We start from the raw sequence: 14,427 nt of genomic DNA on the forward strand, positions 1-14,427 counted from the left end.
CTTGGCAAATTTGGCAGTTAATTTTGTCTGCTTTTCTGTCTTTTATCAATGCATAGAAATGTAAAAGCTAAAGATAAAGCTTGTGTATGGATGGTATGGTGCAGATGGATAATGGGAGTTGATGACATGTCTCTGCTTGCATCAGTTTAGTCTGCAATTTGAACAAAAATTAGCGCTGCCATTCATCGCACAATCTGACATACCTCAAATTGATATTGAGTGAGGTGATTGTGAGGTGTCTATAAGTGCCTTTAAGGGAGCTGTAGAGTCACATAAAGTTGTCCTGAACCTCCTGACTTCATCACCTAAATCTCTATAATCTTGCAGAATGACAGGTTGCCAAAACTGTCCAATAAATGACGTAGCTGTAAATCCATTGCTTACAAGCCCTAGTTTGCTTGTAAGTGTGACAAAGTAAACTTTTCCGCTATAGCTCAGTGCAAAGAGTCCAAACTCAAGGTGTGATTGCACCTTAAATGGCTCCCCGTCTAGACAGTATTTCATTTCTATTGTTTTAAGAAGAAGGTTTTAGTGTCTTGTGGAGTAAATGTTGCTTTAAGAGGCTTTTTTCTTCCCAATAAGAAGGAATTTCTCAGCTTTTAGGTACCAAGAGACTCCATGTTCAGCTTAAAGACTAGTGTTTACTGTTAATGGGCTAAAATCCAATTAATGAATTGATGTAGCTGGAAAACACAGTCGTTGCTGTATGTGAGGAGTAGGGAATTGGTTCAAAGGAAGTTGGGATGTGTGTTTGTGGTGTGTGTGTGTGTGTTTTCTGCTTCCACAGAGCCGCTGTTCTCATGACCTCTCCTCTCATTGAAACACACACACACAGACACACAAAATTCCCATTAAACACAAATTCCTCAGTATCTGGACTTTCTTTCTTGGTCACTGAACCGCCACTTCAACCACTCCACAGTTTAAAAAATTGTGTGCTGACCCCGACTCGTGACATTTCGCCCTTTGACCTTTAAGAGCAGCGGGGGGCTCCAGCAGAGGTCTGGAAAAAAAGATGAAGTCAGTTGTCTCGCTCGCTGTGTATCAAGACAAAAAAATCCTTAGATGCCATTTGACAAACGCCGAGAGTGAAAAATCGCATGCGTGAGTGTGTAAGAGAGAGAGAAAAAAAGAGATTTTCTCATAATTTTCAGCTACTTTAAGTCCAATTTCCTCTAATGTTTTTTTTTTTCAGCCCCTAACTTTGCTTCCCACACACACACACCATGTCGCTCTAAAGACCTCCTTCCTGTGTGCCACTGGAAAACCGTATTCCTACATTCCCGAAATGAAGACGAGGAATTCCTCCCCCTGTTTTTTCTTCCTTGAAGGCAGAAATCTTTTCTAACGCAGACGTTTAATGAGAGTTTAGTAGATAGATGACGAGTTAATGTGATATTTATGAGGCCGGATTTAGAAAACGGAGCTTCCAACTAAATGTTCCCTTTTTCGGTAAGAAGATAGAGAAGCCGGAGCGAACAACAAACGGGTTCTGCTGTAATAACACAAATGACTAAAAAATCCAATCCTAACTTGTATGTCATGTAGTTCAATCCATTTGTCTAGATACCTCAGACACAATGCTTAGGTGCAAGACGGCCAAAAACATCAAATCACGAAAAGGCTGAGAGTTACATTTTTCCCCCGTGTGTTTACTCCCATAAAAAAAGCACACATTCGCTCTATTTGATGTCAATATAAGCTCTTAGATTCCTTAGAGAGAGGCTCAAGTGCGTGTTATGATCTGGCTCGAGTGGCCACAACAAAAAAGGAGATACACCATGGTACCAGGGTAACTAAAGAAACAAATAAAGCGGAATTAAATCAAATTAAAGACTAAATATTTACAGTACAGGGCGTGGATGTCGGTGATGTCAGCAGCGTGAGGTGTAGAAACTAAAACAACTAACACAACAAAGCAGAACAGGTGCCTGTAAGGAGAAGCAGGGAGAGTGAACGAGCTGCAGCAGTGGATGAAATAACGCAGGAACACGAGGCTCAGGTGGTCCGAGTTACTCCAATCAATCACCTGCAGGGCGAGAAGAGACACGGGTTAGTAACAGATCAATACCCCAGATGACCTCAGGAGGACATCACGGCCTTTCTCTATCTTACCAGTGATGGAAAATGTATTTCTGATTGTAGCCGTCCCTAACGAACACCAGTTCCCACAAGCCCAACACTGTTGTGGGTTAAACGTTGCCAACTTTACAGACCAAAGATGGTCGAGTGGCAGCAGCAGTGATGTAATTTCTCTTGTCCAGACATGACTGAAGAAACAACACACACTTTCTTAGCTTTTTAAAAGATGATCCCAAAATCATACAAAGAGGTTACAGATTAAAAAAAGGAGCTTTAGTTTGTTTTTTTTTATTGCAAACAATTTTAACTTGTAGAAGATACTCAAATACAAAAAGTCTGATGAAAGAAACCCACAATGGGAGATTTCTCTGCAGCTACCATGAAAGTTACATCAGTACACAGTTTCTCTGTACAACCACTCACAGAACTGAAATGTGTTTTGATTTTCAGCTTTGCTACAAACGTACAATACTGTGCTTTCATGTGAAAGCTTTCAAAGTTCATGAATGTGCAATTTTAGCAAAAATCTACAGGCTTGTTGTCATTTGTGGAGATGAAACAGATGACAGTATTCATTCACCAACAGAAGAAGAGAGCTGACCTTTGAACCTTCTGAGGCACCGCTTCTTGTCGACACTTTCATGCCCCCCGGGAACAGAGCTGTGAGGGTCACTCTGGCCCTAATTTCCAAAGAGATGGCTGTGATACGATGAACATTTCTCTCTAAGCGTTACAAACAACCTGATCGGACCTTTTGTATTGTCAAAATTTAAGCCAATAGGTCGTCTCAGATTATTTTCACGCCACTCATGTGTGTGCAGAATGAATAGGAAGTCAGGCAACTCAGTCTGATAAGAACTATAAATGTACATGCTTAATCTTTTTGCTTTTTTTTTAAAGGTTTTTCAAAAAGCAATAGCATCTTCATACCCAACCCCAGCACCACCCAGTCCTTCCCTAATCTGTGACAGAGTGGCATTAACACATAAAACTTCTATCATAACACAGTACAATTATGTCCAAGGATGCACAAAACAATTAAAAATTTGAACAATGATAAAAATAAACAAAGAAAAGTAATTAAATATATGTTATTATGGATACCTACACACATAAATGCATGTACTGAGCATATCTTAAGCATTTTGGAGCCAAAATTATGGAAACCGGAAACCTAATTCAGTGTTTTTTGGTGAGAAACTTTCATAGGAATAAACAGGGCGCCATCTTGGAACATGGTGCCCACTTCCCTTAATTCACCCAGGATCATATTCCTTTAGCTTCTCTATAGACCTTAAACTAAATTAAAATAGACTGGCCTGAATGAATCACTGCAAAACTGAAACTGTCAAAGGCAGTTCAGGGATTTTTATGTTTGCATTTAAGGTTGAAGAACTAAATGTTCTTAATAATTTAGTTGTTGGCAGACTGTTCTGCTGAGCTGAAATATGATCAGAAAAAAAAAGAGAGTATAGGGCAGAGTTACAAATGTTTCCACATTACTGAGGTACACTCACAAGTCATTTATTAAAGCACTGGATGTCATTCATCTTTCCAGGTAAGATGAAGCACATTTGGACCTGCCTCGGAGTCCCCAAAGTATGTGTCACAAGCGAATTTTTTCCATTTTCAGCCTTTACTCCCCTTTCTTTCTCACATTGCTGGTTAAAATTACCTTCAGAGCATTTCATGTTGGATTTTAAAAGTTTTAATGCCAGTTGTTGGCTGGCACATGGACACGTTGCTGGATCAAAGAGGAAATGCTTGAAATGTAGACAATGTGTCGCTATCTGTTCTCATCTATGCAATGTTCTCATGAGCTCACTTGGCATAATCTGTTATGACTCAAACTGGACAGCTTCTTCCAAAAATCGAAGAACAAAAACAAGCAAGAACTATTAAAAATGTCCCGTCGACATCTTTAATTTGTTTAGTCTGTTGATCTGTTGACTCTGGATTTAACAGGCTCTGCTTTCTTTGATCTGGTTGGCAATGACAAGGACACTAGATTGATACTTAAAGATGCAATCTGTGCCTTGTTTTGCAATAAAATACAACGTTATGTCATCTGCATAGTTAAGTGCTGTTAGACTTTAAGACTGAAACATTTGTTGTGGTTTGACTCTGTGTCAGATGTGCTGATATTTAACTGTGTAATCTCTCTGGGGTTGCATCTTGTTCCCTTTGTGGCAGCAAAGTTGCTTTAAACATGAACCATCACACAAGAAGTTACCGTGAACTTGCTCTTATAGCACAATGGTATATTTACTGTGTAATTTCTAGGGCTGTAGTCAACCAAAGAAAATCTTGGTTGACTGAAATCATACATAATCTTCAACTAATCGATTAGTCGCAGGGAGGTTGGCTGTAAAGGGACAGAGTTTATTGTCTTCAGGTTATGCTAACCCATTGTTGCTAACTTTGGAGCTAACCTCCTTCACTTTTCCAGCATTTGGGGAAACAACAGACGTGACTTTTTAGCATTTATTAACTGACACACTGTAGTCTGTGCTGTACATTTACTGCCAGACTGACAACTTACTACTAACCTTTTCCTCTGCTCCGTTCGCATCCACTGTCCCTTTCCTGCCGCTCGCTCTTTCCCACGCGCTACGCAAACATACTACGCAATGACATATTCCTTAACGCTACCAATAGTTTCACAGGCAACGAAACAGAGGTTGACTCACATACCGGAGCGGCGCTGCACAGAGACTCCCAAATGTTATTGATTTCTGAATGAATGGATATTTGACGTTATTTTTGGCATTAAAAATATTTTTTTGGGCCTGGTTGGAGTTCTTGTTGTTATACTTATAGGAGAAACACTGATTCAGTAAACACCATGTATGTATAAAGAGAACTGGATACAGGAAGGCCAAACCGTGTAATTACAACATCACGTGATGCACACTGGCCCAAAAAGACTTTTTCCCATAGACTTACATTGTGAAAGAGACGTCTGTAAATCAGCGGATAAATTTTTCTGAGCATCACAAACCCCACAAAATGACTTGTCTCACTATAAGAATTAAATCCATTTGGTCCGATCACATTTCAAAAGCCTAGAAGAGCCGCACGATTGAATTGTTTTATCCCCATTCAAGTTAGACGGAGGGCTAAACCGGAAGTAGGCGACTCGGCCAGTGAAAGTCACTAGTGCGCATGCTCTATGGGCCGCACAATGCGGAAGATCCGAGTACTTTCATACCGGGAAGTCGATTTTTTTTGGCTTCATGCGCCACTGAGCAACTTACATAAGAATGAGCAGGGCCCCGCCTCCGACGCTGTATCCAGTTCTCTTTATACATCCATGGTAAACACTCAGTAAACATTGAGTACAGTTAGACCCAGCAGTCTCCATTAGGTTGGGCGAGTTCAAAGTTGTGAGAATAACGGGGGTGTTTTGAATACACCCCCGTTGTTTTAACAGGTAATTTGTTAGTCTGTCCCTCCCGCCGCAGGAAATAATGGATTAATCCTGAAAAGCTGTTGATGTAGCACTTTTCTCCTTATGAAAATAACACGGAGATTATTCGACCAATGAGAATTTAGTCAGACGAGAGCATATCGACCAACTAATCGACCAGTCGACTGGGAGACTACAGCCCTAGTAATTTCATCACTTTTGCATATATCAAAGATGTTACTTGGTCAATCGAAGACATTTTAATTCAGCTAGACAGCAAGATTACATCAAAAAACACAACGCTGGCATGTTTGTTGTAATTCGATCATAGTTTAATTTCACTTTTGCCCTCTGAAAGAGAATGACTCACCATAAAAAGCCTTTGGACACATACTTTCAGTACTTTCCTCAGAAAGAGTCAACTTCCTAATGTGTACAAAAATAGACACAGTTACAAGCAGGGTACTTACTAGTAATGCTAAAGATATAGCTGAAAGAAAACAGAGTGAAAGAAAGCAGTGAAGAGGAAGATAAATGGAGATCATCGTGGTCACCTTATCAACATCTAAACACCCCCCAAGCAACCAAACAAATATATGTGAGTGTTCTTGTTCTGGTGACCACTATGGGAAAGCACTTCATCAACAACAGCAGTGTGGAGGACATAAACCAGCTGTGTGTGCATGTTTGTGTGTGTGTGTTACTGGTCTGCTCTGTTATCTGTAGGAGGCGGCAGGAAGTTCAGGTCCCGTCTGGGACAAAGTCAAGACCCAGAGAGAGAGAGACAGAAAGGAAGGCGAGAAAGTTTGCAAGAGCTTAGATGTGAGGAAGTAACATAAAACAATATGTAATACATAGAAATGAATGAGAAAAAACAAGTGCAAATGAAAAAAGAAACATTAAAGACACAGTTGACAGAAACAGGGAGGGAGAGGAGATAGCGAATGTTTAAGTTAGACAGATAAAGATGAGACACAAAGATGTAGAAATAGGCAGATTATCAGCTGGTTTTTCCAGACATCAAATAAACGAACATGTCAGCTTTCAGCAAAGCTTTCAACACAAGACAAGATACTAAATGTTCAGCTCCCAAACACAGTAATACCGCTATGAGCGACAGCTAAATGTCGCTGTGAAAGGCCAGCTCTGCTTTTTCTAGATACAAATCAAGAACATCAATTCTTGTTCATCTTTATCTGCAAAGCAATCTTTTTTTCTTTTTAATAATACCTCAAGACATTGGAATGAATAAACAATGACACTTCCAGTCACCAGAAAGTTGAGGGTTGACTCACACTTCCAAAAAAAAACTGAAGACTTGAGACTTTACTAGACTTGATTTGAGGCTTGAAAGCAAACAAGTAATGCTAGTAAGGGAATGTAAAGTCAAGTTAATCATCAAGCCTATACATTGAAAGGACTTGGTCTCTGCTATGTAAAACCAATATCTTGATAAATATCTTGGGCAAGACCCAATTGGGGTCTACGCACACCCTAACCCTAACCCCTAACCCCTAACCCTAACCCCTAATCCTAACCCTAACCCTAACCCTAAAAATCGCAAGGTTCTGCCTAGTTGGGGCTGTGTTGTTCAAGGTAAAGCCGTTAAGACAATGAAATATGTACAGTTTGAGCAATAGATTCATGAGTTTGAAGGCTTATCAGACACCAAGTAACTGAACAGAGGTTAATAATATTATGAAAAATGATTTTTGGAAAAGTTATTTGGCAACAATGATTTTTTTAACGACACTTCCAGTCACCAGAAAGTTGAGGGTTGACTCACACTTCCAAAAAAAAACTGAAGACTTGAGACTTTACTAGACTTGATTTGAGGCTTGAAAGCAAGAAAGCAAGTAATACTAGTAAGGGAATGTAAAGTCAAGTTAATCATCAAGCCTATACATTGAAAGGACTTGGTCTCTGCTATGTAAAACCAATATCTTTATAAATATCTTGGGCAAGACCCATTTGGGGTCTACATACACCCTAACCCTAACTCCTAACCCTAACCCCTAACCCCTAACCCTAACCCTAACCTCTAACCCCTAACCCTAACCCCTAACCCTAACCTTAAAAATCGCAAGGTTCTGCCTTGTTGGGGCCATGTTGTTCAAGGTAAAGCCGTTAAGACAATGAAATATGTACAGTTTGAGCAATAGATTCATGAGTTTGATCTTATCAGACACCAAATAACTGAACAGAGGTTAATAATATTATGAAAAATGATTTTACTGCTCTGGAAAAGTTATTTGGCAACAATGATTTTTATCTTTTGTTGTGACGATCACAAGGGAAACAGTAGGAATACAAGCTTCATCTTTCAAAGTAATCTACCAGAGATGTGCGCTTGCACGTATTTAATTGTCAAAGCAGTGACTTTCCAGTTGTCGTTCCATTGCGTTGCGGCAAAACTTGAGCCAGGTTCAACTATTTTGCCGGACGACCCTGCATTTTCTTTTTTTGCTGGAGCCTTCTGCATCGTCCCCATGGGCTCATTCAATTAAATGAGGCGGCTGTTGTTGTTTTTTTCCCGCAGGGCTAAAGTCAGCCTGAACATCGCCTTGTGACTTGACTTGGACTTGATTTCAAAAGATCTGAGAGAGACTTTTTCTAAGAGACTGATACATTGATTTAGACTTGCACGTAAAACTGCCTAAAAACCGAGATGTTCTCCCAAACTAAACAATAAAATATGTAGTTTTTCACTGCCTTCCAAAACTACCCATTTTAGTGTTTTCCATTACAAAAAACATTCAAATAAATTGTCTTAAGGCTCTCAACACAGTGGGTACAGTATGAGACGACGACTAAGTACTATACAACTTGAAAGCAGGTTATAGACTTTACTTGTACACCATAATACTGCCTTCAACTCCAACATTGATTGCTGTTTGAGCCGTTTGGCCTCTTTCTCTTTCCTATGACTGAAGGGCTGCAAGTATAGAGTTAATGCACGAACAATATCTGAGGTCTGTTGTCTCTATTTTTGGCTTCACTTCTCCCAGTGGGCAACCCATTAACCCTCCCATTTCCCCTCTCCCTGCCTACCCTCTTTCTCACTCGCCCCCTCTTCTTACAGCTTTTCATGAGACTAGTAGTGAAGACATTCAAAGCGAGGATTCACTTGATCAGTAGTGCCTTGCCCATGAGTAGCTGTTGAAGGCAGGGAGAGGATTTCTTAATCAGTTCATCTATATAGATTTTGCTACCTTGTTGAAATATTTGAAGTGGGATTTCTGTCTCACAGTCTACTCTTTCTCTAATTTTGCAGTCTCGTATTCATCTCTTTATCAGCAGTTTATTTTCCACCATGTTTCTTTTCCCCCTGCACTCCTCATTCTCCTCTTCTCCTTCCTCTTGGCTTGCATCATGTTTTCAAGATAAGCTAATGATTTTTAAAGTGGCCTGATTTATCACCACAAATGTGTTGCTATGCTCTGGAACGCTTTCAAGACAAGCAACTGGGATTTTTTTCCTTGAATGGGACTTGGGAGGCTGATTTGATGAAGTGCAACAAATAGCTGACGGATAAACGGTCTTCTGCTTTAGATGTCAATTTAGATTTGGAAAATTTTCAACGAACATGATGAAAAATTTGTTCTCTAAAGAAACTTAACAATAAGCAACAAAGTTTGGTTTTCATGGCTTGAAAATGTCTTGACATCTTGCAGAAAATACAGTCTTTTATAATTATATTTTACATTTGGGCTCAGGAAAAATGAAAAAACCCAAAACCAATGTTGGTTAATTAAAGATCCAAATATTCTTCTGGGGTTTTTCATTTTGCTAACCAACTGCCCTTATTTTTCTAACTTAAAACATTAAAAAAATAGAGAGACTATGACATATTAAATATGTTTAAATGCTAAGTGTTGTGGTAGCAAGATTCAGTATTTATTCTGTTGTTCAGTGCTTTCTTCTCTCCAATAAATCACCTGAATTTATGTGTCAGATCAATCTCATCTCCTGGATTATATCATACGTTAACATGTCTCAGGTTTTAGACCACCTTTTACCTTAAAGTAAACCAATACATCTATCAGATATCTCCTACGTTTATGATATAGTCAGTGCTTTGCTTTTGTGCTTTCCATGTGATAAAGTTGTATGTGTTTCAGTGAAACTGTAAGCGAGGAGCGAGATTAGAGAGAAGTTTAAGAGATCCTCCAGTTGCCATAACAAACAAACAGCAACCACAGTGACTTTGTGTGTTTCTGCTCACCAGCCACTTAGGCTAGCTGCCTCCTGGACACTATCTGATGGAGTGACATAACCCAAAGAAAGTCAACCATCACAAAATGGAAGCAAAAAAAAAAACAGAAACCATGTGTGTGTGTGTGTGAACATAACGGTTCTGTTTAAACCTTGAGTGTGTTTTGTTTCTTGTTTTTGGAGGTTAGATGCAGACACGCCTCTGTCTCTCTGTCTCTCCAAGATAAACAGGCAGAGATGGGAGGCAGAAAACAGTCTGAGGATGAGTCACGCTTTACTGATTTATCAACATTATAAACACATCTTTCAGGAAAGAGGAAACGCTTTGAAACAGGTGTTCATCAGTGTGTGTTTCAACTGGCATAACAAAAAGTCTTACTGTGATTGTGACGTCTGAGATGTTTCTTCTCAAAACTTGGATTCAAGTTGTGTGGGGTTGTTTCTGGGTGGCGGGGTCGCTCTTTATCCTATTCATTCTTATTTTTCAGTCATTTCTGACTTTTCATCGTCCCTCCTTTGATGTGTGGTCAAATTACAGACCGCATCAGATAAGGAAAAGTTTGTAGACTGACTTGAAGTGGGGCCTGCAAAAAGAAAAGAAAGGCACTGAATGGATATTTCAACACAAGTCAATGTGGAATTGACTGCAGTTAAATACAGTAGGCTATGTGCTGTACAAGAAGAAATGAGACTATGCCTGCTCAGAAGTTCAAAATTGGTCTTGTTTTAATGTTATCACTAAATTCCTCACTATCACAAAAGAAACAGGTTGCACCACCCAAACTATTTCTTACAAAGATAAGATTATTTATGATATTTATGACTAAGCACCAGGTGTTACTGTTTTATCGCTTGACTGCAACTGTCAAAAAGCTTGTAAATATATGACTCGATAAGAGGGACGAGTACAAAAGGTAATATGGGCAACATGTCTGACCTGATACTTAATCAAAATGTTGTTTAATAATGATTTTAACTGTTACTGCAAGTATTTTTTTCCCAATGGCCAGGTGAAATGACTCCTGGAGTCACATGAACTGTTGTACGTCAAGTGATAGAGCCTCTAAAACCACAAATTGTCATTTTTACTTTACTGTTTGTAAATGGATTAAACAAACAAGCTATATTGTGTTAATTAGTGAGTTTAAGAAGTGCTGGTAATTTTCAAACTTTAGACAGAGCCAGGCTAGCTGTTTCTCCCTGTTTCCAGGCTTTATGCTAAGCTAGGCTACTCAAATCCCGACTGTAGCTTCATATTTAGTGTACAGACATAAGAGTGGTATCTATCTTTTCATCTAACTCTCGGCAAGAAAAGCAAATAAGCATATTTCCTAAAATTTGAAGCTATTCCCATTAAAGCGAGAAAGTATGCTATCAGATGCCAGCTAATATATGCTAACATAAGCTAATATAAGCTAATATCAGCTAATATATAATGTGTGTTGGTCCATACATCACATCACAAGCAAATATAAGTCTTCAAATGCCTTTTCCATTTAACAGACAACCTCTTGACACAAGAGACTGGCTGTTAGTTTCCCACCTATTACCAACTGTCACCATTGGTTTCTTTTAACCACGACCGCTAGCATTTCCTAACCGTAACTAAGTTGTTCTTGTGCCTAAACCTAAGCAAGTCTTAAAGGACCAGTGTGTAGGATTTATTGGCATCTATCAGTGAGGTTTCTGATTGTAACCACTCACCCTCAAACCCTCCCTAGGAGAACCTACGTTGGCTGTGAAACTCGCGAAAAACATGAAAGGCACTCTCTAGAGCCAGTGTTTGGTTTATCCATTCTGGGCTATTGTAGAAACATGGCGGTGCAATATGGCGGGCTCCAAGGAAGGGGACCTACTTCCTATGTAGATATAAAGGCTCATTCTAAGGTAACGAAAACACGATTCTTATTTTCAGGTGATTATACACTAATTAAAACATACTTATCAATTTATTCCATTTCTGCCAAGTCTGTTCCTCTAGATGACACTAAATTCTACATACTGCACCTTTAATCATAGCGATAGCAGTTAAGGAAACATACATTTGTATCAACAGTTTTGCCAATCATTCAGCCGTCAGATAAGAAACACTAACATAGGTTGGTTTTAAAGTCAATGAGAAACAACATATTTTTTCATCTAATTTGAAGGATTTGTTGTCTTTTCACAGCCATTAATCCCCAAGAGCCATGTATTTCCAACATGGCCGCCAGATGGAGCGTCATGTCACCTGAGATCCCTGTACTGTATGCAGCTGTCGCCGCTGGAATGTGAAAACTTGTTGCATCCCGTTTGGGGCCTCGTCATCGTGCCCCCCCCCCTCCAGCTCCTCCACCTCCGCACACTGCGGTGCCGGTCAGTCTTGAGAATGAGGGGCCCTCCCTCGGTGACCGCCAAGTGGCTGTTTCATAAAGATAAGTGCCATTCAGAAAAGAAAGAGCTCATGATTAATTCAAAGAGTGCTTATGGCAGAGACTGTCATCACCTGGATATAAGGAGGCTGTATGGATGGTACATAACCTGTGGTTGAACCCTGCTGTAGTCCTGCCTCAGTAAGGACCAAACGAACTCTGTGGGAGGCAGAAAAAAACCCTCCTCCAATGACATAAACATTAAACAATTAGAAATTGATGGAAAATCTCAAAAAATACACTTTTGAAAGATTGTAACTTTAGTATCTTGCATATTTTCATGCTAATTTGATTTCTACTTTGGTAATGTAAAGATTTTGAAAGTAAAGACTTGTCAGTTTTGTAGTGTTGTTTATCCAGGGCAGCAGTTCCCAACCTTTTTGTCTTGTGACCCCTTAGAATGAAGCAAAGTCTACTTGCATCAAAGGGTGCAGATGTCTACAAGTCAGTCAACAAAAAACTAAAATGAATTGTTTGATGCCGGAAGAGATGATTGTAAGAAAATATTTATTGATATATTTTCAAAGTGCTTGACATTAAAAGCAAACAATCAAACAAGCATGATAGTAACAACAAGATAGAAAAACAAAATAGAAAATAGAATAGAGTTTACAAAACAGATATAATATCAGAAAAACAACTAAATCTGTTACAAAACAGCAAACATCTGTATCGGATGTTACACACAAAAGGCAAATAGAATAACATCTAAGAAAAATGAATGTAATTTGGTGTGGCATTTTTTTTATATTGACCTTTCCCTTATACAGATATTTATCTTGTGACCCATGGGGGGGTCCAGATCTACGCTGGCCCCTAAGGACAAAAAGACATACAAAAAAAAAGAAGCACAAACATTAACAAAAATGCGCTTCAAATCCAAAAAATGCTACAAACACACAAACAAAAAGTAACATAAACATGAAATGTAAAACAAACAATATCAACTGAGCTTTTAAAATATATTTCTACCAGAGTTTTCAGTCACACCTCATGGCCTTCATCAGCAATTGATTCCATACTTAGGTCACATGACTCCATGACAACTGAGAAAATGAATGGATTCAGTCTCCTCAAATATCCGCTTTTATCTCTATGTGCTATCGATCATTTTGTCATTTTTGTCTATTAAACTATGAATCAGTTAAAAGTAAATTAGTGTTTCAGATAACGCAACGGGTATTTAAATGTGTGCTGCAGAGTCAGAGGGTTCGTCTGGCAGGTCAGGACTTCACATCTGGGCCTATTTGTCTTTTTTTTGACATCATGTTGGTAGAGTCAGTTCAGAGAGACTGACAGAAGAGAGAGAGAGTAGTGGTACTCAACTTCATTATCTAAACAATCTGGAAAGTTGTCCTTGGCCTCATTTTTGGTAACATAAAACACACAGCAGTGATATATTTAACCAAACTACAAACCAGGAACTTAAAAAAAGGTTTTGAAAAGGAAGGAAATAGTGGGGCAGAATAGTTAAAGCGAGCATTTACCTTAATTTTGAGTTTGACATTTGGGGAAAAGGTTGCACATGTTGGAGAGGGTGAGGCTGACAAAAAAAGGGTAAAATGATGAGTCAGATAATCAACTTTAATCCATTAGTCCCTGACAAAGCCTAAAACAATGACGTTTACCCTGCAGAAAAGTGCAGTTTGTTCTGCCACATTGCACAACACCTCGTAACTTTTATTACCCATTATGCTGAAGAAAGGAGACTGGAGTGAGAGTGGAGGAAGTAAAAAATCTGCTTTATGTTGGCCTCAATTGAGTTCAAGAGAGGGAACTCTGTTTGGTTTATTTTTTCCAGACACACACCCCAAGACAGTTTTCTGTGGAAGACCAACCAGAAAGGCTGGTTGTTGTTTCTGTATCGTGCTGCCATCTAGCTTTCAGAGGAGCATCGTACTGAGTAATATAAAAGGGAATATGTAGAGTGTGGAGGCAAATAGAGGCAAAGAGACATTCAAAATGCAAAGTGAGGGTCAGTTTACACATCTGAACATTAAAAAAAAAGATGTTTCTGTCACCAAAGGTTTTTTCACAGGAAAATAAAGAACATCTTAGGAATAGATGAAAGGATTTCTCAATGTAAAAAGCCAAAATTATAACACTAAAATAAAGATATATACATAACTGTATGCATAATATAATTGTACTTTAATGATGTTTGGAATACAAAGGGTTTTTATTTAATTTTAGAGTAATACTCTAAAAATGTCACATTTATCCAAATAACTGCTTCTCATCCTGTACTTCAAGGAAATATTTATTATTTACCAGTAAATAGTACATAAAAAATAATTTGTAATTAAAACT

This window comes from Thunnus thynnus, chromosome 22 (genome assembly GCF_963924715.1).
Source record: "Thunnus thynnus chromosome 22, fThuThy2.1, whole genome shotgun sequence".
Lineage (NCBI taxonomy): Eukaryota > Metazoa > Chordata > Actinopteri > Scombriformes > Scombridae > Thunnus > Thunnus thynnus.